A 27,618-nucleotide genomic window follows, 5' to 3' on the forward strand; every position below is an offset into this window, starting at 1 on the left:
CCTTTATTTGGATGATGCCCTTCTTTGAGCAGCTACCAAACCTCTTTTGCTATTTAGATTGAAACACAGATATCTAAATCATAAAAGTTAAAATCGACATATAAGAAAGACATGCAATATTGTCCATTTTGAGTCTGGCTTACCACATATAGAATGATCATTTCTGACTCCATTCAGTTTCAAATTTCATAATTTCACTTTTAACATCTTAATAATATTTTATTGTATACAAACCACTTCTTCATTATCTGAAATGCTATTCAAAAAGTTCATGTGCTATTTACTTCATCTCATTGTTACAGGGTGTGATAGAAATGATTAGTAATTATTTTGTGCAATTTAATTGCTCATTCTTAACAGAATTAGTTTGAAAGTTAATCATCTAAAACTTCCAGAAATAGTCTCTTATAAAATTTAGAAAAGTTGTTACAGATTTATGGGCTTCTTATATAGAAGGAAGATAATTTACATAAATCCTTTTAATAGAATTATCCACTATTCTTAGTAATAAAATGAACAAAATAAGTATCTTTTATATAGATCTCTAGGCCTTGGGTACCCTGATGGCTTTCATTTTCTTCTCTGCTTTCTGGAAATATACATTTCTTATCAGTTCTAAACACCACATGGCTAGAGGTGTTTGTTTGTTTGTTTGTTTGTTTTTGTTATAAACAGACTTCACAACACTATTGTCTTAGTTTGGATTTTCATTGCTGTGAAGAGACACCATGACCAACACAGCTCTTACAAAGGACAATGTTTTATTGGGACTAGCTTAAAGGTTCAAAGGTTTGGCCCATTATCATCAAGGCTGGAAGCATGATACTGGAGAATCAGAGAGATCTACATCTTATTCCGAAGCAAACAAGAGAAGACTGGCTTTCAGGAAGCTAGAAGGAGGGTCTCAAAGCCCACCCTCACAGTGCCACATTTCCTTCAACAAAGCCACACCTTCTCTAAAAAGGCCACAGCTCCTGACACTTCCTGGGCTAAGCATATTCAAACCACTACAACTATTAAGTGAAAGATTACTTAGTAATAATTAGACAACAAACTTGCTCATAGACCTCAATAATTCGAAGACACTTGATATTCACATTTTAATAATTATAAAGTAGTCAGGTAATAACAACTGAGAAAGCAAATATCCTTTGAATTCCAGCTAGAAAATTCAATGTATATCCTTTCTGAAATTGTAGCTTATGAATGATTCCTCATGAAACTCATTTGCTTCCTCTCAAAAATCCAAGAGAACAAAAAAACAAAGCTATTCTAGCTGTTTTAGTGTTCAGTTTGGAATCCACCAAGAAACAAAAATGTTTCTCTGTGATTGCCAGAAATTTATCTGGATACTGTAGTGGTGATGAAGTCTGTGAATTATAGTACAAATGAGGAAGGGTTTGAACTGTTTACACAATGGTATCATGAGTAGTTTAGTATACACAATTAATGAGATATTCCTCCTCTATTCTCTGAAGACAACTATTCTTTAAAATGAAATATTTTATATCATTGTGTATTTAATTTTCTCAAATTTTAACTGTGTAGAAATACACGCAGATTGTTCAAATATTGAAGTGTCAAGCACTTTCCCCAACTTCTAAGCCTTAGTATCTCCTAAATATTACTATGGCACCTTCAATGTAAGGTGATAATGGAAGAAAAATACCTGCCAAGCCTTAATCATGAAAGTTTTAGGACTTTAGGACAAGTCTAGGATTAACTACATCGAATAGTAGCCAATATTGAGAAAAAAGAGTGAAGGGCCTCCTGTCACTTGCCCAGCACAGTTTTCACTGGGCAACTCATTTCTTCTGAAGTTTCTGCAGCAGAACCATGAAGATACCTGTGAAGCAGGAGAAAGAATTACCTTATTAAATTGTCACTAATCCTAGCCCAAGTCTAACTTTCAACACTTTGTGGTTCAATTTCCTTTCATGTTTGCAGCTGGAGGTAAAGCACTCTGTAAACCACAGTCAAGAAGGAAAGATGAATCCTGCGCTAAAGCTGTTAGTCTCACAGGCTTACCTCTGCTGGGAAAAAGAACCCTCAGCCAATAATAGAAAGGGAATTTCAGATATTAGTCTTTGATTCTGTGTAAGAGGTTCCATGGCTTGAATTAAAAGGATCTTATCTGCAAGCCAAATTCCACATTTCAGAATATCAAGGGGCTCAAGCATAATTTTCATCATTTTATGGATGTGAAATATCTTTAAGGGATTGCTACAAGTTGATTTAAGAAGAGAACACCCATATTGCTATAGATTTTAATATTTTATTTTTATGAAGGAATATTCATTGACTTGACAGCAAACTTTGTAAAAGTAATGCTAGTGTCAATCAAACACCAGGCAGTCATAAGAACTAAATTTTTTTGTATAAGTCTTAAGGAATTGAGTTTTAGCAAATATGAACCTGAGTCTTTTGGTATTTCTCCTGGGATCACTTTTCTCGTTTATGAAAAAGAAAACACAGCACAGAGTCTTGAACAACATTGTCACATATAATGACAAATATGTATTACACACACACACACTCACACACACACACACACACACACACAGAGACAGAGACAGAGAAAGAGACAGACAGATAGACAGAGACAGAGAAGGATAGAGAGATACCAGTTGGAATTTATCCTTAACTAAGTGTTGTTAGTCATTTTCAGATATTGGTTGCTTAGGAGTTGTATTTCTACTATTAAATTTGTGCAGTTAAGAAATATTCCCTCTTGGCTAATATCCAATATATACAAAGAACTCAAGAAGGTAGATTCTAGAGAAACAAATAACCCTACTAAAAAATGGGGTAGAGAGCTAAACAAAGAATTCTCAACTAAGCAATACCGAATGGTTGAGAAACATCTAAAGAAATGTTCAACATTCTTAGTCATCAGGGAAATGCAAATCAAAGCGACCCTGATATTCCACCTTATACCAATCAGAATGGCTAAAATCAAAAACTCAGATGACAGTAGATGGTGGTGAGGAGCTGGAGAAAGAGAAACTCCTCAATTGCTGGTGGGATTGCAAGCTGGTATAACCAGTCTGGAAATCATTTTGGTGGTTACTCAGAAAATGGACATAGTATTACCTGAAATATATATATATATATATATATATATATATATATATATATATATATATATATATATATACCATTCCTGGCATATTCTCAGAAGATGCTCCAACATGCTATAAGGACACATGCTCCACTATGTTCATAGCAGCCTTATTTATAAGAGTTAGAAGCTGGAAAGAACCCAGAAGTCCCTCAACAGAGGAATGGATACAGAAAATGTGGTACATTTACACAATGGAGTACTACTCAGCTATTAAAAACAGTGAATTTATGAAATTCTTAGGCAAATGGATGTATCTGGAGGATATCATCCTGAGTGAGGTAACCCAATCACAAAAGAACACACATGATATGCACTCACTGATAAGTGGATATTAGCCCAGAATCTGGAAATACCAAAGATACAATTCACAAACCACATAAAACTCAAGAAAGAAGACCAAAGTGTGGATACTTTGATCCTTCTTAGAAAGGGGAACAAAATACCAATGGAAGGAGTTACAGAGACAAATTGTGGAGCAGAGACTGAAGGAATGACCATCCAGAGACTGCCCCACCTAGAGATCCATCCCATATACAATCACCAAACCCAGACAATATTGTGGATGCCAAGTACTTGCTGACAGGAGCCTGATATAACTGTCTCCTGAGAGGCTCTGCCAGTGCCTGACAAATACAGAAGTGGATGCTCACAGCTATCCATTGAATTGAGCACGGGGTCACCAATGAAGGAGCTAGAGAAAGGACCCAAGGAGTTGAAGGGGTTAGCAGCCCCATAGAAGGAACAACAATATGAACTAACCAGTACCCCCAGAGCTCCCAGGGACTAAATCATCAACCAAAGAGTACACATGGTGGGACTCATGGCTCCAGTTGCATATGTAGCAGAGGATGGCCTAATTGGTCATTAATGGGAGGAGAGGCCCTTGGTCCTGTGAAGGATCTATGCCCCAATGTAGAGGAATGCCAAGGCCAGGAAGCAGGGGTGGGTGTGTTGGTAAGCAGGGGGAGGGAGTTTTCGGAGGGAAAAACAGGGATGGGGATAACATTTGAAATATAAATATAAAATATAAAAAGAAAATAAAAGAAATATTCCCTCTTCCCTACTTTTAATAATAGTGCTAATTAAGAATTTCCATCCGCAATTGTTGTTTTGGACATATTCCTTTGTGTAGTGTATATGTAAGCCAAATGTATTTGCCAACCTTGCTTTCAGCAAAGTAGGAACAAGGAAATAGAGAAATATCAAGAGTAAAAGATATTGATGAAACAATTGGACAATGAGAAAGGTAAATTAGTTATATAGAATTATTAAGGTTTTATCTGCTTAACAAGACGTGGTTGGGTCCTAAAAGTGAAAATACAGCAGTGAATAGATAGGAAATAAATCTGTTACTTGAACCTGTGCAGGTCTTGTGTGTGACACTAGTGCCTCTGTGAATTCCTATGTGTATCATCAGTCTTGTGTCTGCAAGATAGTGTGTTCTTAGAGTCACCCATCACTTCTGGTTCTTAAAATTCTATTAAATATAGAGGGAAAAAATATATAATTTTAATGAAAATATATACTTGCATAATATATTTCCACATTGAAACAATAAAATCTCTTTTCTATTCAGCCATTTGTATATAATATATGTGTTTTTAATCCCCCACTTGGGCACATTTACCTATGCATCATTAATGATTCTTACACACATGTTCCAAAGTGAATTCATCGTTTTTCCTCATAAATACATTCTTTCTGTAAAAATACATTAGTGCTCTTATAATGCTTTTGAAAGTAAAATTTAAAGACCTTTCTAAATAGTCATAAGCAAATATAAATGTACCTAAAAGACACACCACACACACATAAAATAATTTAATGTGAAATATTTCATATGAAATACATATGTATTTTTATATTCATACATAAAAAGAATTGAAATGGAATCACTCTATAAGAATACAAAAATTTTTCTCCTAGATACTTAAGACTAAGAAATAAAAATCTCAGTACTAGGAGTAGGTTACATCTTTTGAGTTTTGAGACAGTGACATCAAATATCAACTTGCAAAACAACAAAACAAACAAAACCAATCCCACATTTATCATTAATACTCCTGGCTATCCTACAGAATTTTATGAGAATATGCTATTGTTGAAGAACTACATACTTGAGTCACTGAACATGATGAAATCATGATGTTACTGACTTGGGAGCCTCATCCTTCTGGCTAACTTTATAGTGTGTAGTGTAGGGAAGAAAAGTAATTACTAATCTTACACAGCTGTAATTCCTGTGCGCTTCAGTAATGATGTTCCTGAAAAGATTGCCGACTGGTGCAATAATGTCATAAACATCATGGGAATAACCAACCAGTTTCTGATTGGATATAAGCTATGTTCTACAAGATGACATCAGACATGGAACCAATACTGGGTCAAAACCTAGATATAAAAGGTCATAGGCCCTGTAGGGGAATCTATTACTCTTGTTAAATGGATATCGTACTAAATTGATTTCTAATGACATAATTTTTCTCATACATCAATACATGCTTCAACATTCATCTGAAAAGATGTTATTTATAGTAGGTCATCTGAAAAGATACTATTTATAGTAAGTGATGGTTAAGACAGTAACCTACATTCACTTCTGTGATACTATCATATCATCTGCAAAAAGTGATATTTTGACTTCTTCCTTTCCAATTTGTATCCCCTTGATCTCCTTTTGTTGTTGAATTGCTCTGGCTAGGCAGAAGTGGATGTGCACAGTCAGCTATTGGATGGATCACAGGGCCCCCAATGGAGGAGCTAGAGAAAGTGCCCAAGGAGCTGGAGGGATCTGCAACCTATAGGTGGAACAACAATATGAACTAACCAGTTCCCCCTGGAGCTCGTGTCTCTAGCTGCATATGTATCAGAAGATGGCCTATTAGATATTTTCTTCATTTACATTTCAAATGCTTACCTCTTTCATAGTTTCCTCTCTGAAACTCCCCTATACCCTCCTGTCTCCCCCTGTTCCCCAACCCAACCACTCCCACTTCCTGGCCCTGGTGTTCCCCTATACTGGGACATAGAATCTTCACAAGTCCAAGGGCCTCTCCTCCCATTGATGGCCGACTAGGCCATCCTCTGCTACATATGCAGTTTGAGACATGAGTCCCACCATGTGTTTTCTTTGATCAGTGGTTTAGTCCCCAGGAGCTCTGGGGGTACTGGTTAGTTCATATTGTTCTACCTATAGAGTTGCAGACCCCTTCAGCTCTTTGGGTACTTTCTCTAGCTCCTCCATTGGGGGCCCTGTGTTCCATTCAATAGATGACTGTGAGCATCCACTTCTGTATTTGTCAGGCACTGGAAGAGCCTCACAGGAGACAGTTATATCAGGGTCCTGTCAACAAAATCTTGCTGGCAAATGCAATAGTGTCTGGGTTTGGTGTTTATGGGACGAATCCCCAGGTGGAGCAGTTTCTGGATGGTCCTTCCTTCAGTCTCAGCTCCAAACTGTGTCTCTGTAACTCCTTCCATGGGAACTGGAAAGAACCCAGATGTCCCTCAACAGAGGAATGGATACAGAAAATGTGGTAAATGTGCACTGAATTTTTACCTGGCCAAATGAAGCAAATATTGTCAGGGTCCAGCCTCGACACAGGATCCAAGTTCTCAACTGGAAGCAGAGATATCTGGAAGGTGCATAATAATATACACACTCTACTTTTTGGGTACAAGCTAACAGGCAATTTTTCAAGGCTTAAAGTTTCTCTCTTTTCTCTCTCATTCTCTGCTCTCTTTCTCTTTCACTCATTAGCTCGCAGCTTGAGGCTGCACACACTCTGCATTCTCTTGTGCTCTCTGCTTTTCTCCTGTGTGTGTTTCTTTTCTTGAACTCTCACGCTCATACACTCCTCTATGTGTTCCCTTTAACTCTCACACACATCTCACATACATCTCACACACACACCACATGCACTCTCCTTTCACTCATACACACACTCTCCATACACGCCTCACATTCTCTCTTCACTCACTCTTCACATGATCTTCTCATACTCACTCACCTTATTCTTGCACCAGTCTGTTATTGATACTCCAAAAGCAGGTTTTTTTTTTTTAAAAAAAAAGGACATTGTACAATCATTGCCACATCAATTTTAAAAGAATAACCATGTCCCACAAAGAATCAAGAATTACAATTGTTCTCCAAAGTTTCAAGCTTCCCTGTTCCCAGGCCTATAGCCAAAATAATAATGATTGCAATGTTATCATTATTTAAACTTTAACTTTTAACTTCAGAGCTCAGAGCTCCACTCTGAGGACAGCTATTTGCATTTTCTTGTGAAGCTCTAATGACAAATGATGCAGGCAAAGCTGCCAGGCAGTGGCCAGAAAGATTCAAGTTAACCCTTAACTCAATAGTTCCACTAGCTTTCTGCTTCTGCACATTGCACACAATGTCTCTCTTAAGAGTCCCAGTGTTTTGACTTAATTTTGCTAATATAAGATTTTATATATTCTATACTTGCTTATCCAGGAATCACTCTCAAATGTTATGCAGAACTTATTTCATAACTTCAATAGTTTTTTTTTTCATTCTTGGGGTTCAAAGATTGGCTTTAATTAGTTTTCTAATAATTTCTTCAAACTGTCTTTGCAAGTCAAGCATTAATCTGGAACTACCATTGTACAGTTATTGCATTGTTTCTAATATGAGAACACACAGCATGCACCTGGGCCATTAGGACTGCACTCTGCTGTGCCCCGTACCTCAATTTTTAATTGTTTAAGAATCATTACATCAAGGAACATCTAGATTCACAGAATTCACCAGAGCAGAAGAAGAAAGAATTAAGAAAGTCAAATATAATAGAATAATTATGCACACCAAGGCCAACTGAAAAGCAGTCAGGCACAAATGAAATCTATACAGCCGTTGTCCAGGGCTAAGGTTAGGAGAAATGGGAACACCTGTTTTTTACAAAGAGCTGCTTGGAGCTACTGAGATGTTTCCATCCCGGCCTACTGCAGACAGTCCCTTATTTCAGATGGCAGGTCCCCTGGAGGAATGTGTCTCCTGCTTCTCAGGGTCCCAGACTCCATCCTTTTCTACAAGGAGCTGCTGTGGGCTTCTGAGATGTCTCCATCCTGACCTACTGCAGGCAGTCCCTGTCATGGTATGCTGTCCCTAGCAAAATATCTAAAACAATTGTTCAAATAATTCACAAGTTAGTAAATAGTATAATGTTAAGGCACGTTATTGGTGTACTAACAAACTACTGCATTATAGCTAAGAAAAGAAGATCTGTGGAGAATGTCTGTCAAAAATTCACCCACTTCTGTTAGTAATTAACTAGATTCTAGTCCAAATTTTAGATGTTTGCTCTTCCTTTTGAACAATATTTTATATCTAATTATTATTTTTGCCAAAATAAAAAGACACTTATTTTGATTTATATTATCAATTCATGAAGTTATAATTATTTTCTTCCTTATACTAGAGTCTACACCTAACCATTTGGTATACAAAATTATGATCAGCAGCTAACAGATCCATCTTAATTTCAGACCTATTAAGCTATTTTACAAAGCCTTAATTAATTGGCTCATTAATTTTAAGCATACAATTGCAGCAGATTCTAAAATGTGGCACCAGAAGTTAATGAATTAATAAACTACAACTTTTTATACCTCAATTAGAGAAATTCTGAAAAGATTGATTATCATCTATTTATACGTAAGATAACTATGCAGGACTTAGATATTATCTAGTGTGTGAGATACTTAGAGCTACACTAAGAATATATCAGACTTTCTATATATAACTTCTTAATTTTTATTATTTTATATTCTCATAATAATTGTCATATATTTTAAGACTTATATAATAATGTAACTTCTCTCTTATTCCTTCAGTATTATAAGAATTACTAAATCAAAGATTGAAGAAGATTTTAGTAAAAGTGATAAATAGCATCCAAGTAAGGAGAATGGGTAGACTAATGATAATTTGACTCAAGAATTCCAAATATCTCTTTCAGTTATCATTTTGCTCATAATAGGTCCTGAAGTATACATGTTTGTAAGGGTAAAATAAGAGATATTTAATGACTGATAAAATCACAGTGAAAATATCTGATATTTCTGACATAGCATCCATTAAGGGGAATGAGATGACATTTTAGGACACTAATTCTGAGGTAAAGCCTCAATAACTCGTTGTTCTACAGGTATTTTGTGGTATTCAGAACTGTAGTATTTTCAGAACTGACTATCACATAACTAATAATACTTGCTGGATTCCTTTCTTGCAGGATGCAAATGGTTGTTTTGATGGTCGCAGACTACCTTTCGTAATGGAAGCCACAGGCAGCTATAATATCACATTTCCTACTGGAAGCCACAGGCAGCTATAATTAATATCACATTAAAAGTTATGTTACCCTTAGGTTATTCAGGTACTTTAACATACACAAAATGCATCTAAAATATTGATATCACGAGTTCTTTCATATAAAGATAGACTGTCAGAAAATCCACAGCTACTAAGTTAGTGGTAGTCAGTCAAACTTGCTGTGCTCTGCCTCTTCCTCATTAATCATTACAATATTCAAGGGCTCTTTCTTTATCTGTTTTGCCATCCTGTATTGGTCAGTTTTATCTGAAGACAGAGACAAAGAAAGGGCAATGAGAAAAAACATAAGACCTTCAACACATTGCTTAATGCCAATCCACAGTGTGGAACAAAATTTGAATTATTTATTTTATTTTTAGTGTTTCAAACACTAATTTGTTTCAGAAACATCATCCCAGACATACTTAGAAAAAGTTTTAACCGAGTACCTGGATACTCTACTGCCTAATCAAGCTGACATCTAAACTATCACACAGTAAATCTCTAATGAACCACCACCTTCCTGTGCCAGTCACCTACTTTGTGACAAGACAAACTCTTCACTGTCTCTCTTGTCAACTGAGCTTTCTTGTATATGTATGCATTTACGCACATATATACACATATATGGATATGAGGAAAGAAGCCTGAACATTTCTTCTCAGTTTCAGCATCATGAACTGCCAAAGACCAGCTTGGACAGGTTGGGTACTGACTGGGGTGTGGGGGTAGGGGTGGGTGTCTGAAGTCAATGTTAGTCACTTAGCAGTCCTTTCTCTGAGGGAGCAAGTATAATTCTCTGGGACAGGCAAAAAGAAGGAAACATACATACACACACACACACATACTTGATGGATGAAGAAAGCCTCCAAAAATGTTTGTTTCTTTTAGAATTTAATACCACCTAAGACAAATGCTTTACTTAAGAACAAAGATCACTTCATAGCCAAAAGTTATGTATTCTCCAAAAACAAGGACCACAAAAACATATTCTTCAAAACAGATTAAAACTATCAAAGGGAAATTGCAACATGATTGCTGATTATATATTCTTCTTTTGAAACTCATATCTAACTGAAAATTTGACATCTTCTTTATTTCCCCCAAATTTTCCTAACTCCAAAGCAATAATTCTTTGTCATTTATTAACAAATTTTAAGCATTTTCTGGTCTGCTTTTACTCCCAGACCAGATTAGAGAACCCAAAAACCTAAACCAGCTGGGACACTCACTGAGCACAACTGATGTGTAACCTACCTGCCTTGCCAAGCTGTACCTTCCTTCTAGTCTGCTTCTCTGCCCTGGTCAGATCAGCATGCTGACACCCTCCCACATCTCACAGCCCTCCCGCCTCCCAAGAGATTTGAAATAACCAGGGACCCAGGAGTTCTGTCTTAATGAAGGTCACAGACCTACCAGTTTACACCTCCATCTACAACTGGGGTAGAACCTGCCCCTGGAACCCAGATCCTGCCTGTCTTTCAGGAGGTTTACCCTGACCAGGAACACTGGAGGTCTGCCCTAACCAGGGACACAGGAGGACCCCCTGACTAGAGACAGCAATACCTGCCTCCCAGAACCATCCTGTAGTGTTCAGTTTTATCTGAAGACAGAGACAAAAAAAAAGGGCAATGAGAAAAAAATAAATAAGACCTTTAACACATTGCTTAATGCAAATCCACTGGTTTTAACTGTGCTTTAACCCATGTCACAGAGTTTGATCTGCGAAAACGAGGGTAGCTCTAGTCAGAGACACTCAGGCCACTTGACACCAGAGATAACCAGGTGGTGAGATGCAAGCACAAGAACATAAGTGACAGGACCCAATGCAATTCAGCACCATCAGAACCTACTTCTCCAACCACAACAAACTCTGGATAACCATAGCACCGATGAAAAGCAAGATAATGACCTAAAATTCCATCTCATGAAGATGATAGAGGCCTTTAAGGAGGACGTCCATAATTCCCTTAAAGAAATACAGGAAAACACATGCAAACAGATAAAAACTCTTAAAGAGAAAACAAATAAATCCCTTAAGAAATACAGGAAAATACAATCAAGCAGTTAAAGGAATTGAACAACATGGTCTAAGACCTAAAAATGGAAATAAAAACAATAAAGAAAACACAGATGGAGGCAACCCTGGAAATATATAACTTAGGAAAGAAATCAGGAGCTACAGACAAGAGCATCACAAAGACAATACAAGATATAGAAGAGAAAATTTAAGGCATAAAAGATACCATAAAACTTATTGACACATTGGTCAAGGAAAATAACAAAGTGTAAAAACCCCCTAACCCAAAATATCCAGGAAATCATGACACAATGAAAACATCAAACCTAAGAATAAAAGGAATTGAAAACAGTGAAGTTTGAACATTTATGCCCCAAATGCAAGGGCAACCACATTCATAAAAGAAATTTTATAAAGCTCAAAACACACATTGAAATTTACACACTAATAGTGGGAGACTTCAACACCCCACTCTTACTAAAGGAAAGGTAATTGAGACAGAAACTAACCAGAGAGACATTGAACTTAACAGAAATTATGAACCAAATGGATTTAGCAGATACCTATTTTCTTCTCATGGAACCTTCTCCAAAATTGACCATATAATTGGACACATAAAAAGAATCAACAGATACAAAAAGACTAAAATAATCCCATGTATTAAATCAGATCACCACGGACTAATGCTGGACTTTAATGATGACAACAACAACAAAAACAAACAAAAAGACAAAAACCAGAAATCCCAAGTGCTCTTGGAAACTGAACAACTCTCTATTCATTGATAACGTTGTCATAGAGGAAATAAAGTAAGGATTCAAAGAATTTATAGAATTCAATGAAAGTAAAGATACAACATGCCAAAACTTATAGGATACAATGAAAGCAATGTTAAGAGTAAAATTCATAGCACTAAGTGTCATCATAAAGAAATTTGAGATATCCCATAAAAACAACTTAACAGGACACCTGAAAGCTCTAGAACTGAAAGAAGTAAACATACCCAGTAAGACTAGACAGCAGGAAATAGCCAAATTCAGGTTCGAAATCAACCAGTTAGAAACAAAGAGAATTATACAAAGAATCAACAGAACCAAGAGCTAGTTGTTTGAGAAAATTAGCAATATAGATTAACTCTTACCCAGACTAACTAAAGGGCACAGAGACAGTCAATAAATTGACAAAAACAGAAATTAAAAGAGAGACATAACAACAGAAACTGAAAAAACATTAAAAAATCAAAAATCCTACTATAAGAGCCTATACTTGACAAAACAGGAAAATCTAGATGAAATAGATGTTTTTTTTTAGAGCATATACAAAAGTTAAATCAAGATCAGATAAACTATCTAAACAGTCCCAAAGCCCCTAAGGAAATAGAAATAGACATTAAAAACCTCCCAACCAAAAATAGCACAGGGCCAGATGGTTTCGAATTCTACCAGACCTTCAAAGATGATCTAACATTAATACTCCCCAAACTATCCCACAAAATAGAAACAGAAGGAATGCTACCTGATTCATTCTATGAAGCCACAGATATTCTGATACCTAAACCACAAAATGACCAAAAAAAGAAAGAGAACTTCAAGCCAATTTCACTTATAAAATATCGATGCAAAAATACTAATAAAATTCTCATAAACCAAATCCAAAAGCACATCAAATCCATCATTCACCAGGATCAAGCAGACTTAATCCCATGAGTGGAGGGATGGCACAATATACAAAAATCTGTCAATGTAATATACTTTTTAAAAAATAATTTTTATTAGGTATTTTCCTCATTTACATTTCCAATGCTATCCCAAAAGTCCCCCATACCCTCCCCCCGCCACTTCCCTACCCACCCATTCCCATTTTTTGGCCCTGGCATTCCCCTGTACTGGGGCATATAAAGTTTGCATGTCCAATGGGCCTCTCTTTCCGGTGATGGCCAACTAGGACATCTTTTGATACATATGCAGCTAGAGTCAAGAGCTCCGGGGTACTGGTTAGTTCATAATGTTGTTGCACCTACAGGGTTGCAGATCTCTTTAGCTCCTTGGATACTTTCTCTAGCTCCTCCATTGGGAGCCCTGGGATCCATCCAATAGCTGACTGTGAGCATCCACTTCTGTGTTTTCTAGGCCCCTGCATAGTCTCACAAGAGACAGCTATATCAGGGTCCTTTCAGCAAAATCTTGCTTGTGTATGCAATGGTGTCAGCATTTGGAGGCTGATTATGGGATGAATCTCCAGATGTGGCAGTCTCTAGATGGTCCATCCTTTTGTCTCAGCTCCAAACTGTGTCTCTGTAACTCCTTCCATGGGAATTTTGTTCCCAATTCTAAGAAGGGGCAAAGTGTCCACATGTTGGTCTTCATTCTTCTTGAGTTTCATATGTTTTATGAGCATACCATTAGAATCTGAAAAAGCCTTCAACAAAATACAACACCCCTAACAAGAATATCAACCAACCAGACCCCCACCCACAGAGCTCCCAGGGACTAAACCATCAACCAAAGGGTACACATGGAACTACCTATGACTCCAGCTCCTTATGTAGCACATGATGGCCTTGTCAGACATCAATGGGAGGAGATGTCCTTGGTCTTGTGAAGGCTTGATGCCCCAGTGTGCAGGCACAAATAGTATACAATATCTTGGTGTAACAGCAAGTGAAAGATCTGTATGAAAAGAACCTTAAATCCCCAAAGAAAGAAATTAAAGAAAACTTCAGAAGATGGAAATATAAAGATCTCCCATGGTCATGGATGGATAAGAGTAACATAGTGAAAATGGCCATCTTACCAAAAGCAATCTACAGATTCAATGAGATCCCCATCAAAATTCCAATGCAATTCTTTACAGACATGGAAAGAGTAATTTTCAACTTCATATGGAAAAACAAAAAACTTAGGATAGCCAAAATAATTCTCAACAATAAAAGATCTTCTAGGAGAATCACTGACCTTAAGGTATACTACAGAACAATAGTGATAAAGACTGCATGGTATTAGAACAGAGACATATAGGTTGATCAGCGGAATAGAATCAAAGACCCAGAATTAAACCCATGTACCTATGGACACTTGATCTTTGACAAAGAAGCAAAAATCATTCATTGGAATTAAGAAAACATCTTTAATAAATGATGCTGATCTAACTGGTAATCTGTATGAAGAAGAATGAAAATAGGTCTATATTTATTATCTTGTACAAGGCTCACTGAATCAAGGACCTCAACACAAAACCAGATACACTGAATCTAACAGAAGAGAAAGTGGGAAAGAGCCTTGAACTCATTGGCACAGGGAACATTTCCTGAATGGAATACCAGTGGCTCTAAGATCAATAATTGATAATGGGACCTCATGAAACTGAAAAGCTTCTGTAAGGCAAGACACCATCAATAGAATGAATCAACAACCTACAGATTGGGAAAAATCTTCATTTATCCTACATCTCATAGAAGGCCAATATCCAAAATATATAAAGAACTCAAGAAGTTAACCTCCAAAAAACCAAATAACCCAATTCAAAAATGGGGACATAGAGCTAAACAGAGTATTCATAGCAGAAGAATCTCTAATGGCCAAGAAGTATAAATAAATGTTCAAATTCCTTAGTCATCAGAGAAATGCATTTCAATACAACTTTGAGATTTCACCTTATACCAATCAGAATGTCTAAGATCAAAAACTCAGGGACAGCACATGCTGGTGAGGATATGGAGAAAGAGGAACACTCCTCCACTGCTAGTGAAATGTCAAACTGGTAAAAACAGTCTGGAAATCATTTTGGCAATTCCTCAGAAAATTTGCAATAGTTCTACCTGAAGACCCAGCTATATCACTCTTGGGCATATACCCAAAAGGTACCCAACCATATCACAGGGACAGTTGCTCCACTTTGTTCATAGCAACCTTATTTGTCATACCTAGATGATGGAAACAACCCAGCTGTCCCTCAACCAAAGAATGGATACACAATGGAATACTATTAAAAATGAGGACATCATTAATTTTTCAGGCAAATGGATGGAACTAGAAAATCTTATCCTGTGTGAGGTAACCCAGACCCAAAAGGACATGCATATTAGATACTCACTGCTAAGTAATTATTAGTCAAAATTTATAGAATACCTAAGATACAACCCACAGACCATAATAAATGTAATAAGCAGAAAGGCCTGAGTGAGGATGCTTCAATACCACTTAGAAGGAGGAAGAAAATAATCATGGGAGGCAGAGGGCAAAAGAAACCTGGGTGAGAGAGGGGCAATGGGAATGAAAAAGGGGAACAGGATCAGGGTGTGTGTGTGTGCAGAGATAGGAGAAAAGTCCAGAGGTCTAGGAGAATGAATGGAAATATGCAGCCCCAGAGGGTGTGAGGTGGGGGGAACCCTCTAGAAAATCCCATAGACCCTGGAGATGAGTCTCTCAGGACTCAATGGTGATGATCTTAGCCAAAATGCCAGTAGAGAAGTCAGGGTCTTGAGTAGAAGGACTGGGTTACTAACCCACAGTCAAACTTTCTGACCCAGAAATTGTTCCTGTCTAAAAGAACTACAGGGAGAAAAATGGAGAAGAGATTTAAGTAAAGGCAGTCCAGTGACCTGCCCTACTTAGGATCCATTTTAGGTGGCTGAGGGCAGGGGGCACCAAGGCCTGACACTATTACTGATGGCATGATGTGATTATACAGCCCAGCATGGCTGTCTTCTGAGAGGTCCCACCAGATCCTGACTGAGACAGACTCAGATACTTACACCCAACCATTGGACTGAAATAGGGGACCCCTATAGAAGAAGGGGTCTTCTTCTATTGAATTAGAAGAAGGATTGAAGGCACTGAAGAGGAGGATAACCCCATAGGAAGACTAACAATCTCATCTAATCCTTATGCTAGGAAGCTCCCAGAGCCTGAGCCACCAGCCAGCCAGCATACATGGGCTGGCCTGAGGTTCCTGGCACATATATACAGAGGTCTGCCTAGTCTGGCCTCAGGGTAGAAGGTGAGCCTAATTGTACAGACTTGAAGCATCAGGGAAGGGGAAGGCCTGGTGGGAACAGAGCAACTTCTTGATGAAAGGGGGAGGAGGAATGGGATGAGGAAAGGTGGGAGGTGGGACCTGGCAGGGGCAACAGCTGGAATGTAAATAAATAAAATAATTTTAAAGGCAAACAAAACAAAACAAACAAAAAACAAAGCTTAATCAAGGCAAGTCAATTGCAGTTAATTTTTCTCTATGCTAGCTGGCAACAGTTTGTATTTGCCAAAACCAGATCATTTATTGTACATCTTAATATTTGAAACCTTATTTGGCTAGGCTAATCATCAGTTCTCTATTCTTATACTCATAATAGGATCATTACCCTTTTATTCATAACCCTGCCCTTTTGTGGTCCACAGTGAAACCTGAGACTACATCCTTAGATCAACCTATTTGTCCCAAACCTATTTTCCTTTCCACAAGTACAACTATGTGCTTGTAGTACATGCAAACTCACTGTGCTCTAGTTCTAGCCCTCATTACTCTACAAAGAGGGAAAATTCTACTCTTAGTTCTTTCTTTGTTATATCTTTCTGACAAAACACCATTTCCTGAATCTTTCTCATCAACTATACTAACTTCTTAAAACTATTTAAAACAAATCAGGAATTCTGTAAAATCATTAACTCTCTTAAAACTGCATTATTCTATGATAGTTTATCTTCAAATTTATCTGCAAATAAATTGCCCGATAGAGTGGGCTGTCTCCCATGAAGCAATCACATCAGACTATATATGGGCAGGAAAGGTCTCTCCACACCCATTCGCACTGTGCTACATACAGGAGGAAAATAACAATGGCAAACATGAGAAGGCACAGCAGCAGCAAGAAGTAATCCAGGGACAAACCCTCTGGGACTGTGCCTCTCCAAGATATATCCACTGCAACTGTGTAGAATGGTAGATCTTCTCCAGGGAGCCCATGTGCCCACTGCAGTTCCTCCTACATGATCTACCAATGGACTTGACAGGTGCTCCCCTTCAGGACTGCCATTCCTACTAGGCAACTTCTCCATGACTCCACTCTGACTGGGATCTTGGTAACTGAAGAATAGTGTGTCACCAACTCAACATCCTTTTTCGCACTTGTCCATATTTTTATAAAATGTCCTCATTTGATTCTTTGACAAATCATCTTTGCTAGGAAGAAAAACTTGCCCTCAAGTTTCCTCCATTATAATCATTAATTACTGAGGTGACAAGATAGTTCTCTTATTGTCCCTATGAAGTCATGTGCTACTCAAAACTTCTCTTAAGCTGGCACACTTCTGTTACTGTAGTAGTACCTGTGATTCAAGCTAGGGTCAAGTTGCAAAATCAGAGTCATCATTGCTCAGTGTGTATCTCTTCAAGTGAATCATTTGTTGTTCATTTGCAAACAATCTGAGCATTCTCCTTTTGTGGTATGTTCCATTGACAATGTTCCCTTCCCTTCCCTTCCCTTCCCTTCCCTCCCCTCCCCTCCCCTCCCCTCCCTTCCCCTCCCCTCCCCTCCATACAGTGGAGTATGGAGTAGACTGGATAATAAAGTGCTGCAGCTTCCTTCTTAGCTTCATTGCTCTTGCTGTTGAGTCATGAAGGAGTGTTTGCCAGTTGAGAACAACATGGTGTACTCCTCATTAAAACACAATTAGCTCTGGAAGAGAAGAATAGAATGCTCTGTCACTTAGCAATCCTCCTAGGGAGCAAGAGCAAGAAAAACAACATCTCTCTTTTTATACAAAAATCTGTATAGACATGTTTGCAAGCAAAAAGAAATCAGCAAGCGGTGCTCTTTCAGATGGGAATAAACCACATTGAGGGGTTATTCTCTAAGAGGTACAGGAAATCTGATTTACAAACTCAAGCCAAGAGTCTAGACCACTCTGGCCCTACATTTATCAGGTTGAAGTCTTGAATACTTGTGGTTTTTGTTTTATTTCAGACTTTAAGACATGTACAAAGAGGGGATGTATATTGTTGAGAACAACTAAATGTGCACTGTCCCATAAAAAAAAAAACATAGGTAATTAGATAAGATTTAGAAAATAACATCAATCCTAAGGGATTAAAGCATATGAGACTTTGTCAGAAACTCTTCTCTATTCCTATAAAACCAAGCTAATTCTTCTATCCATGTGCATCTGTGAGCCTTAAAAACACAGGACTCTGCCACTCATGGCTGATACTGGCTTGGCTCCTCCACTGAAATGCAGGACACAGTACAGGACCTTATAGAAGAATGCTAGGAATTAATTAAATATAAAAATCAGTATGGCATGTACCAATATTATTTTTAATGTTTTCTTGCAAGTAGATTGTAAAAATACCTAACAAAAAATGCCTAAATTGTAGATTCTTAATAATTTCCTAAAATTGTTTATATATTCTTTATTGAAACTTTCACCTTGACACATTAGACCATTCTCAGTTGTAGGCATCTCATTTACCACTGTATACTACAAACACATCTTAGCCATACTTAACTGGATATAGGATTATATTATTATTATTATTCAGATTTCTGAAATATAATATATCTTTATAAGATGTATTTTCTTTTTGTCCAATCTTACATATCTAAGTCCAGTGGAATTTTTTACAGTCAATTTTATATCTCAGAAAGATTGAACTTCTCTCTGAACTAGCAAGTTGCACTACTTAAGAATTCCAAGTTAGGGTGAGATGTTTCCATTGTTTAGTTGTTTGTCTTATATTTCAGCGCTTTCTTGAACCCATTTGTGGTTAAAATAAGATATGCTACTTCTATATAGGTTAAAGCTCTGGGGCTAATGTTAGGGTAGTTTCTTAGCTATCTACTAACTCATCTTAACCTTCCCACTATCCAGTCCCCCCACCTGGTTCTCACTACTTGCTTATGGCTCCATTCTTTTCCTTCTGCTTCCTTTAGTGTTTTCCTCTATTCTTTCACCTCTGCTTGCATCCCTTCTATATCCTGCCTTCCTGGAAGTTCTGCCCCCATACTTCCTGCCTCAGCACTGACTGTCAGATCTTTATTGTAACCAATCAGCAGTAAGACAATGTCTGCTCCATCTGTCTGGGTCCTTAAAGCACTGAGGGCTGCCTGACCTTCATAATTTGGGCAGGCATATGTAGCTTCCCATAAACCTGAAGCAGGCTAAACCAGAACTTGACCTCGATGCCACTGTGGAGATTATCTAGGGTGGAGCCTTCCTCCCTAGATAACTCTATTGTTCTGCCACTGCCACTGTTCCTCTTCAAGATACTGCTACCTGCTGAGAGGCCCAGGAGCTATTCCAGAGACTACGCCCCTATTCTGCACGTCATCACCTGCAGCTGGTTCCATGCTCCAAGGATGAATTGGTGGAATGGACTTTCTCCCCTTTTCTTTAGAAGGCGTGTCCCCGACTTTAAAATTTGAGCCTTGAACAGACTAGTATGTCTTGGTTCCATTATTTCTCAACCCGCCTAGGCTCCCTCTTTTCTTCCAGATTCCAAAATGCCTTCCAGGCATGTGAGCCGCTGGCCGGCCCTCAACAGGCATAGAAGGACAAATATTTATAAATAGAAAATGTACTGATTGGCCATAGAAATGGCAATTCCAAAATCCTGCCAGAACTTAGCTCTCTGCAGTACAGAATTAACAATTGGAAATACAAGAACACACTTCAAACGATTTGACGAAGGTCACCCCAACTATCTTGCAATCATGAGGACTTGAGTTAATTCTCCAGAACTCGCCCTGAAAATCCTAGCTGGTATCCAGGCCTTGTAATTTTCATTATGAAAGTGTCAAGAGACACAACAATCTCTGAAGCCAGTCATTCTGGTTTACTTGGCAAACTCTAGACTGAATAGAGACCTGTAGTAAAAATTATAGTGAAAGTCCCCAAGAAATACCTATGGTTGGTTTCTGGTCTCTACATACATATGCACACATAAATATGAACTCACACACACACACACACACATCTGATGCATACATACACATACATGAATGCACACAGAAGAATGGCGCTAATTAGGAATCTGAAGGATAAAATTAACCCATGTCATGTTCTTTTTTTCATGCTAAGACTGATGCATTTGGTCAAAACAAGATTCAGACAATGAGAACACAAAGGTAGAAATATTATTTTCACTTTGGTTATGAGCAGCCCTTTCTGAGAACATAGGCCATTTAATTTAACAAAAACATACTAGGTAGAGAATAAATTGGAGCTTTGCATACTTTGAATAAACACATAACTGCTTCTACTTATTTGATCAGACATGATGCATGCATCCCATGGTGTCCTTTTTATTTGATATATAATTGCACATCTCACCAATGCATCTCCATCCCTATCACCAGTGGTTTATCACACAGGCTCTTTAGAATCTAAATTCCAGCTACAGCATCACTGGAAACACGTTATTCCTAGTACATTTATGAATTAAATTTCCAGGATCCAAGAAAATAGTTGGATAAAGATCTCAACTAAAACACAAACAGATGCACTTGCCGAGGTGTGCATGTGGAGGACAAACAACAACTTGTAGGAAATAGACTTCTCTTTGTGCCATGAAATAGACTTCTCTTTGTGCCATGTGAATCCTGGATATTGAACTCATGGCTATCAGGTTCAGCCACAAACTTCTTCAACTATGAAACCATCTTGTAATCCCTTGAAATGACTTCCAGTATGAGAAATACTTCCTAATTTAAAACATCCAAAGGTTTGCCTCTCACTATTTATAAGTCCAGTATTTTAAGTTTAATTGTGCAGACATTGCTACTCATTAATTAGTGAAGTCTGCAAAGAACCTCCTTACCTAAGGTGCCAACATTGTACCCAGAGATCAAGTGAATCTTCAACACAATGGCAGTTGAACTAAGCCAGGAATGATGGAAAGGCTTTTGGAAAATGAGATTAACAAGCAGTCTTATCCTAGATTGAAAGAACAGCAGAAGAAGATGATAAAATAGTGGAGAAATAAAATAGATTTATAAATATTAATAATTAAAATATTCTTCTCACCCATTCTTTTTCCATCTCTCTCTCTCTGCCTCTGTCTCTTCCCTACACTTTCCACCACATTTCTTCTGGTGTATACACAAATCATTCTGAGCAATGCCAAGCAGGATGCAGGCATGGGATGCTCTCAGCCAATGCACAACTCCACACATTGCAGAATTTCAGGAGCTCTCATTAGCAAGAAGCTCAACTTCTTTAAGAATCTTCCTATCTTACCCCAGTTCTTTTCTATGGTTTGAACACTGGCCTATTATTTTAGTCTTGTTATTCTAAGTGGTTTATTATTCTTGGTGAATAGTGAATTATTCTAATAGTGCTTATTATTCTATTCAGTATAAACTTGAAATTGATTAGGAGTGAATAGCTTCTAAGGAGCCTCTCCAATGCAAAATTAGGTTTCTGTACTTTTATGCTGCTTATTTTTCAGTACTACTAATTGCTCTGACAGGTCCTATCACTGAACTATCCATTTCTCTCTTGTGAACTGTGCACATATAGTACAGTGGTTCTAAAATAAAGCCATTTTTTGTAGAGGAAATCTTTCAAATGACTTTAAATGAGTGCTTTGCTTTCAAGAAGCATGTAGCAATCATACTTCTCTCCCACCATGATCTCTTCTTTTATTGTTGTCACATATGTATGTATGTATGTATGTAAATACAAACTGCTCAGTCTATATACTACTACATCTTTGCATATGATCTTAGGGCTGACTACTTGGTATTGGATAACCAATCAAATAACTCTTTTCTAGAAAAGACTATTTCTCCCCTTTTCAGCATTCCTCAGTTTCTTGTAGTTCTTTGTTTAGGTTCAAGGAACCATGATGGGCTTCCTCATTCTACTTTAGCATGTCCACTGGTGTCATCCACATTTTGTATATACACTAGTGCTTATCTGCCTGAATCCTGAATAGTACAATCTCTACTTCATGTCATTAAATTTATACTGTGTCCATAGATTTTCCCATAAGCTATTGTAATTAATACTTTTTTTTCTAAAAGCTAGCTTTAAATTTTTAAATGTCTTTGGTAACATGTTGTCCTCTATATCATTTAGTGCTATGATCAGACACACACACAAAAAAAGAAGACAAGGTTTTCATTGGTTAAATAATTTTACATTATCAACTAATTTTTTTTCAGATATTCAAGCCTCAAATGTGTTCAGTGTTCACTTTGTTCTAATCAATTTGTAAGGAAAATACATACATATATATATACACACACACATATTTGTTGCAAGATTTTTTCTGTTTTGTTTGTTTTTAATATAACATGCAATATTAGCTATAATTATTTCAATTAAATTGAATAACCATCCAGAGACTGCCCCACCTGGAGATCCCTCCCATAAACCACCACCAAACCCAGACACTATTGTGGATGCCAACAAGAGCTAGGTAACAGGAGCCTGATATACCTGTCTCCTGAGAGGCTCTGCCAGTGCCTGACAAATACAGAAGTGGATGCTCACAGCCATCCATTAGACAGAGCACAAGGTCCCCAATAAAGAAGCTAGAGAAAGTACCCAAGGAACTGAAGGGGTTTGCAGCCCCATAGAAGGAACAACAATATGAACTAACCAGTACCCCCAGAGTTTGCTGGGACTAAACCACCAATCAATGAAAACACATGGAGGGATTCATGGCTCTAGCTGCATATGTAGGAGAGGATGGTTTAGTTGGTCATCAATGAGAGGATGGTCCTGTGAAGGTTCTATGCCCCAGTATAAGGGAATGCTAGGGCCAGAAAGCAGGGTGGGTTGGGGAGCAGGGAGATGGGGGAGAGGATAGGGGATTTTCGGAGGGTAAACTAGTAAAGGGGATAACATTTGAAATGTAAATAAAGAAAATATCTAATAAAAAACTACATATAGAAATTGAATTAATATTTATTTTTCCATTTTATACAAATTTATCTAAATTATTTTCACTCGATTTACATAGTCAAAAATGCTAATTAAAATGTCACATATTGGTGATTTAATGACTGCATTTTTAAGGTTAATATGTTGGGAAATACAATATAGCAACAATTAAAGTCAGTAACAGGGAAGTATATATTTCTCAAAAAAAAAAAGTCTACTGGTTTTCTTTCTTATATTAAAACTTATGGTAAGCACTAAACTTACTAAATGAAGCTGAAAAGAACCATGGATATCTACTTCATTTCCCAGGAGAGTGATGAGAAGCACAGTATAGTGTAGGAGACCCTGGTCTTGAGATTATCACCTTTATTTCCTCACCTTCAGTTTGGGCATCTGTAAGGTGATGCTTACATTTGGTCCTCAAATCCCAAAGTCCACAGACAATTACAGGCATCTAGTCTGATCTTCTTTTTTTTTGGTTTTTCGAGACAGGGTTTCTCTGTGTAGCCCTGGCTATCCTGGAACTCACTCTGTAGACCAGGCTGGCCTTGAACTCAGAAATCCGCCTGCCTCTGCCTCCCGAGTGCTGGGATTAAAGGCGTGCGCCACCACACCCGGCCCTAGTCTGATCTTCTAATCATAGACAACAATAAGATCACATTTCCAAATTTCATTTCTATGAAAACAGGACCTCACAGCCTGCAGGTAATGTTAACCCAGACTTTCAAGCTAGTGTCGAGCAACTGACTTCTATTTTTTCCCTCCAGTGAAAATAGATATCAGAACTGTTAAGATGTGGGAAAGGTCTTGCACTGCTTCTTAGGAAAAAAAAAATTATCTTATTTCGGTTAATCCAATTTTTCCTAGAACAAGATGCTAACGGCAACCAGATATTGAGAATGAAACCACTTGCTCATTTTAATGCTGAGGTGTCAGGTCATTTTGCACATATGCTGCTATATAAGACAAGACCATGGGTGTCTAGGGGCCTTGGAAATATCAAAGCATTCACACATATCACAGATGTTGGTTAAAGTATTTGACCTTTTAATACTTCCACATTTTAGGTATATGAAATATAACCTTAATATTTTAAATTCTTTAATCATAATATAATCCACATTATCTCTAAATAAGGAAATGTGCTCTCACAGAGTAAATCAAGTATAATAAAATCATTGTCCTTCCGTATTAGTCCAAGATGGCATTCTCATATGTATTAATACCTACTTGCTCTTATACAGAATCTCTGGTAACATTAGTTAATGGTATTAAAAGATCAAATCAAGTGTTCTTGGCTGGAAAAAAGTCAAAATAATTTACAATTTTAAGGTGTGAAGTCAGTTGAAACACGTGATTTTTGTATAGTTGAGACATCTGCTCAAGTACTCTCCCTGTAGAGACAAAGAGGTCACTATGTCTTGGATAGAATGTCTCTCTCATTATTCCTCCTTGTTCCTTTTAATTATTCATGTTTCTTCCTACAGCAATATATGTATATATGATATATGTGTATTGTATATAAATTTTGTATGAATTTATATTTTAAAAATAAAATAGGATGATGATAATTAGAGAAAATGTGTATGACATGACTTCCAGATGCATTATGTGTTGTTATTTAGGTAGCATCCGTTAAAATAATCTCTAATTTTTATTTTCAAAAAGGGATAGAAGTCATAGATCAGGTTTCAGGATAAAGAGCATATAGTATGTTATCATGTTTTGGCTAAAGCCAGAAGTATATATATATATACAGATCAGGAATTTTCTACAATAAGGCTTTCAAAGTTATTTAACTCTGCCTTTTCTCCTCCCCACACTTACACAATATGTTAATTTGACTTTCAACTTGGTTTAGCCCTTGAATTACCCCTACACTTCATCAAGATTAAAATCCCACACAACATATATATCAAAACTATAGTTGTATTAAACACAGTTTGGAACTTAGAAGATAACAGGAAGCTTTGCTTAAACTCTGCATTTTTCAAGAGAAATATTTAATTAATTCATTATATTCCCAATGTATTCACTATGATTTTATTGAACTTAGATTAAATGTCAGAAAAATAGATAGTTCTACACTGTTAGATGACTATCCATAATGTTGTGGCTTCCTACTGTGTAGGTCTTATCATATGTCCTGCAGGGCATTCTCTCAATTTTAGTAGCTATATACTTTTGAGCTAAATTTTAGGTATTAACTCAAGTAGTAAGCATAAAATAAACCTTTTGAAATTTTAACAATGCACACACAGATACATATAGATACATATACACCAACACATAAAAGGACACAGACACATACACAAAGATACACACACAGAGACACAGACACACAGAGAGATGCACTCCTACAGACACACACACAGATATACACAGACACACACAGGCACGCATACACACACACAGACACACAGAAACACACACACATGCCATGAACCGAATTCAGTCGGCCCCTCTCAATCCACAGGAGAAATCAGGGCCTTGGTCTGGTGGGCAGGAGTCGGCGAGAAATGACAAACAAATACAGACAAAAGTGAGTGTGGACCTGAATGCAATTTGTCTTGAAGCGAGCACTGGTCTCTGTGACTTTTACATAAAACATACGAATGCATACAAAAAGCTAACAGAAACCAACTGGGATAAAAATCAATGTTAACAACTGGGATCAAAAGCAGCCCCACCTAAGGTCAGCTTAATCTTAGAAGTCAGGGGCAAGGGCTTTGTGCTCTTGCCACAGTTCCAATTCTAGTCTACTGTATAGTCTACCTTCCCCCTAGGCTATTGTAAATTCCTGTGTATGTGTGTAATTCAGCTATCTATAGTTCTAAGTGTTTACTCTAGTTCCTTCTTAGACCACAACCTTCCTTCTTCCTAGGTCATTGTAAATTCCTGTATATGGGAGTAACTTGGCTTCTCGTTTAAGTATCTGTAGGGAATCTCCATTTGTCCAAAGAACTCACCAACTGTCTTCTAATATGCAATGTAGTCTGCCATACCTGACTGTAATGAAGATTCTAAGTATACTTTGCTAAGCCTGCCCTGAGATTTCTAACTCTCATCCAGTAAAATACTGTAAGAAAGCATGCAAGACCCTCCACACTATTGCAGGGGTAAATCTGGGGCATCTACCTATGGGAATGCCAATTTCCAGGAGACTAAGTTTCCGTGAACTTTTCGCCTTGGGACTGTGTCCAGGTTTTTAGGGCCTGTCACGAGTGTCACTACTGGACTGGATGTAGCACACATACACACATAACAGACTTTTATTAACTCCAATCAAAGACACCTGGTTTCAGGACAAAACCTGGTTCAGTTTTAGCTCTTGAAAAAAACTAAATTTAGTCTGGCAGGTTTTTGAAAGGGAATTAGGAGGGCTTGTAAACACAGGCTATAGAACCAGGTTCCCTGAAGTAGTTGTGGGCAAGAAATCAGTCCTGACCTCCAGCTGTATTTTCTTACAATTGCATTCTTATTCAGTGTACCTGCTTATACACCCTCTTTGCTGGACAAAACCAGATACTCTTATGTGGCCACCAGAATATCCTCATCTGGAATATCAGATGAAACACTCCCTCTAATTTTCACCCTGTTTCATTCTACACTTCACTCTGACTTATCTCCCATCTCTCTCAGTCCTCCAATCTACAGCTATAGGACAACCACCAACCTCTTTATCTCATTACTTTACTACCTCACATTTGTTTGTGTTTTTTTGGTTTTTTGTTTTTGTTTTGTTTGTTTGTTTGTTTTGGTTTATTTTTTTTCGAGACTGGGTTTCTTTGTAAAGCCCTGGCTGTCCTGGAACTCACTTTGTATACCAGGCTGGCCTCGAAATCAGAAATCTGCCTGCCTCTGCTGGGATTAAAGGCATGCGCCACCACACCCAGCACACTACCTTACATTTTTATCCCTCCAGGAAATTCATATATCTAAGAACCATATTGCTCCTTTCAGTATGGCTCCACATACTAATTAAGTGGCTATTCCAACACTACATTACTCAACAGCATATAGGAATTTGACTTACCTGGTCCATTTTGTTGTTGTTGTTGTTAATATTTGCACCATTATCTCAAATTTGTTCTTATAGAAAGACACTCAGTCATTTAGGAGTACTCATACTGCCCCTTTCATTTGGAATGCACACATCCCATTTGTGTTTTCTTATAATTCCAGATCTGGTAGATATTTTAGCATAAAGACAGATTTTGTTGAGGTTAACAGTCCTATAAAAGTCACG

General features: G+C 37.5%; 1 long non-coding RNA gene across 1 annotated transcript; it reads right to left on the reverse strand.

The window, feature by feature from the left end:
* Window positions 1-1,384: 1,384 nt before the first annotated feature.
* LOC115032761 (uncharacterized) lies at window positions 1,385-7,295 on the reverse strand. Its single transcript, XR_003838362.2, has 3 exons — window positions 7,135-7,295; window positions 6,684-6,759; window positions 1,385-1,846 (listed from the first exon to the last, which is right to left on the reverse strand). It is a non-coding gene; the product is annotated as an uncharacterized LOC115032761 (long non-coding RNA).
* Between the last annotated feature and the right edge of the window lie 20,323 nt (window positions 7,296-27,618).

Source organism: Mus caroli, unplaced genomic scaffold (genome assembly GCF_978045245.1).
Source record: "Mus caroli unplaced genomic scaffold, Mus_caroli_1 scaffold_14, whole genome shotgun sequence".
NCBI lineage: Eukaryota > Metazoa > Chordata > Mammalia > Rodentia > Muridae > Mus > Mus caroli.